This window comes from Atta colombica, unplaced genomic scaffold (genome assembly GCF_001594045.1).
Source record: "Atta colombica isolate Treedump-2 unplaced genomic scaffold, Acol1.0 scaffold141, whole genome shotgun sequence".
NCBI classification, from domain to species: Eukaryota; Metazoa; Arthropoda; class Insecta; order Hymenoptera; family Formicidae; genus Atta; species Atta colombica.
This window is the reverse complement of record NW_017259230.1, coordinates 1,513,025-1,516,662: the sequence shown is the minus strand read 5'-3', so window position 1 is coordinate 1,516,662 and position 3,638 is coordinate 1,513,025. Positions and strand designations below refer to the sequence as shown.

Below are 3,638 nucleotides of genomic sequence, written 5' to 3'. Positions count from 1 at the left end.
ATATTATTATATTATATATATTTACAAAAAAGTTATAATGAAAGATTTTTTGCGAGTGAATATATATTATGCAAAAAAAATAAATTTTTAAATGTAAGACAATTGTTTTACAATTTCACAAAAGTTTTTATGGAGACGAAAACACCTCATAAATTTTATGATAAAAAATGAGAAAAAAAATGGAAAGTAGTAGAATATTCTTACGTTAGATTACATAATTAGTGGATCAAAGTCATTACTACCAGGTTGAATTTCTTAGGATTGGTGCGAGTATTGAAGCGCGTGACACGTGGCTGGAGACTTGCCGCAGATATTAATTAAAATTCGAGCAGGCACTCGACCCGTAATGAAGAGATCTCCCGCTCTTTAATCACCTCCGCGTCACATGAAAACCACCCGACCACGCTCGTATGTGTATATACGTGTGTATAACGCGCGTATAAGCACGCTTTTGTGTCGCTCTGTAAGTTACTTCTCCTTTAGGCTCTCGCGGCGCAAGCGAGAGTCCGTTCCAATTACACGTCGTGGTTAAAGTTTCCGCAAATAATACAGCGGAAGTTGCTGATCTCTTAGCTTCTTATCCCCATGGTGTTCCGCCGCGTTTGTGAGAGCCTGCAAAAAATAGTCTTTTTCGCGACGCGGTTGGTTCGTTGAACTCATTAGAAAGACGCGACATAGCCATCATTCGACGATTGATGCCTTCAATTATCGCGGAATTAATAGTTTGACAGATGACAAGGCAAAAAGAACACTATCGGCAGAGTCGATGTGAATGACAAAGCAAAAAGCAATTCTTTCTCCGTTTAAGTTTAATTCTACGCTATTCGTAGAACAGTGTTAGAGTTATTATAGGCAAACTCTGTGTAGGATCGATGAAACGGGTATATCACGATAATTTACAATAAATAATAATGATTTAACATGATTATTACACGGAAAGAATGCTTTTGTTGAAATATTTCAAAATTAAGGTATAGATACAGATTTGAAAATAATTTTATCAAATCATTAAAATAATTACGTAGGAAACTTAAGCATAATGAGCAATGCTGCAAAAAGTTTTGAGCATTCTAGCAAACAGTTTGAGTGTCCTACATAATTATTTTAATAGTCTAACAAATTTATGTATTGGGTTGTCCGGAAAGTTCGTGCCGCAAAAGATTTAAATTTAATAAATGAAATTAAAAATTTAAATCTTCTGCGTTTCAATTTTCCTTCAAAATCGGCACGAACTTTCCGGACAACCCAATATTTTCAAATTTGTAACTATCTAAATTTTTAGATATTTCAGCAAAACCATTCGTTTTCTGTACAAACCGGTATAATTAAACAAAGAACGAGCACATTGATTAGAAAAATTTTAGTATTATAAGTCTATAATTGAATTGTCTTCGCAAAAGTCTGAACACATTACTTAAAAGTTGCTGATTCAGGTATATCAATATCGATATCACGCCTGAGTGACGGTCTGACAAGAGACTTTTGATTTTAAAGATCTCTCGTCTAGACAGTCCATTTCATACAACGCAATTGCAGACGACATAGGTAGAAAGGTTCAGCAGCGAGTTCGGAGAATGTGGTCTCTCTACAGTTGGAAACCACATACGCGTGTCACCGCACAGCGGAATGCCAGAATCCGTAGATAGTAAAGTTGATGGCAGCAGACCAAAGAGAATTTTCTAGTAGCGTACACTTTGGTTACTCGGCAAGTCACTTCGATTCAGCCTTAAAAGGCTCATCACGTACACATATAAATGTTGAAATCTGTCTCAAAACGCATTCCTTTGTAAAAAGAAAAAAAGAATTTCTAAAATGACTCACTAATAAGTATTGTAATATATTAATCGGACACAAATAAATAAATGCAGTTTGAAAGTTCTTCTTTTCCTTTTTTCTTCTCCTCATATCATTTTTTTTCATATATACACACACACACACACACACACACACACACACACACACACACACACACACACACACACACACACACACACACACACACATTTATTCTCTTTTTTTCCTTTTTACTTTGGTATAATATAATTTCTTTTGATTTTCACTGTGCACTTCTTTCATATTTCTTTCTATTTAATATTTTATTAGACACTTTTTTGTTATTTTTTATGTTAATAAATTTATTTCTAGAATATAATGAACTGAATCGGAACAAAAATAACGATGCTTCATTTGTACCATGTTTAAGTTTCAAAAAATTTAACAATTATATCATTATTCGAAAGAGTAAAGTTTCAACTTTAAGAATCTGTTTTTTTTTTAATTATGATACAATAATTTTTAGCGAAGATATGAGAAAGATTCAAATGCTCCTTTAAATCTACGATAACTTAGTAACAAAAAAATCTTAAAAACATTTAAAAAAAAATGATTTTGTATGAAAAGCTTTAAACTTTCTCGCTAGAAAATCGATAATTTTCGTAAGTCTTTTGGACACGTTATAGGCTCACAAAGAAAAAATTTTTTCCATTTTATCTAGTTCTAATTTTTTATATATCTATAAAAATTATCAAACTCATAGAAACTCAAAAGATATAGTGATATTTTAAAGTATAGATTTTAACCTTTAAAACTCTTTTTTTTAATTTAAATTTTGTTCACTTTTAACGAAATTACAGCTGCTTGAATTTTATAGTTTGTAGCGTTACGAACTTTTGTCCCGACCCAATAATTTCTTCCCGTTCTTTTTATATTCCTTCTCTTTCATTTGTACATAGTTCACAATGAGTGCAACACGATATACATTATTAGTAAAATTAGATGTGAAGTAATATTACTGTAAAAATAGCTCAAAGTACGTAGGCACTTTGTAGATTTTTAACATCATATTTTGCTTATATATTTTTCTTTCTTTTAGCAGTTTGTTTCTTGCATGTTTAAAATGCAACATTTATATGTATAAGATAAATGTGTAAACTTAAAACATTTCGACAAAATATATAATCATAAACAAAACAATTCATATTCGAAATAATAAATTGATGAAAGTCGCATGTCTAATTTGACACTAGTAGATAACGCAAAATAATATACTGATATCGTATATAAACCTGTTTTCGCGACATACCAGTTACGAATTCGTGTTCTACACGTGACGCTCTTACGCAAATGTGAGCCTCACGCATGAAGTAACAGCACGCAGGATGGAGAAATGCGATCGCGAGCGTCGGAACAGATGGGTGGGAGCTCGATCTCCATATAAGCATCTTGAAATCCTCTCGTAGATTCGATCATCGCACACGCGAAGGACGCATCTCCGCCTCCGCCACGTTCTCCCAGACGGTGGTTGGAGACTGGCGTTGGTACGGGATACCGCGGTATGTAGAGACTTGAAAAATTGCATTTTGTATTCAATAACTAAGCTGTCACGCCGACTGGTGAGCTTCTATAACTCAAAGCGCATCCACGCAGCCACGCTTACACCGCCTCTAGATCGATCGATTCCCCTTTCCCGAAGTAAAGCAACATCGGGAATATACGGATAGTATATACTCTCCCTAGCGCACTCGTGGAAACTCACTGACGTTGTGATTTCAAAAAATTCTGCCGTCGAACTTTGTATCGGATTTTGTCGATCGAGTTTGCCTGCTTTCCAAAACCCGACGATGTCTGACAGATCCCGA

General features: G+C 34.2%; 1 pseudogene; it reads left to right on the top strand.

The window, feature by feature from the left end:
* The window catches only part of LOC108684881, a 179,798-nt pseudogene that overhangs the window by 51,798 nt on the left and 124,362 nt on the right, over positions 1 to 3,638 (top strand).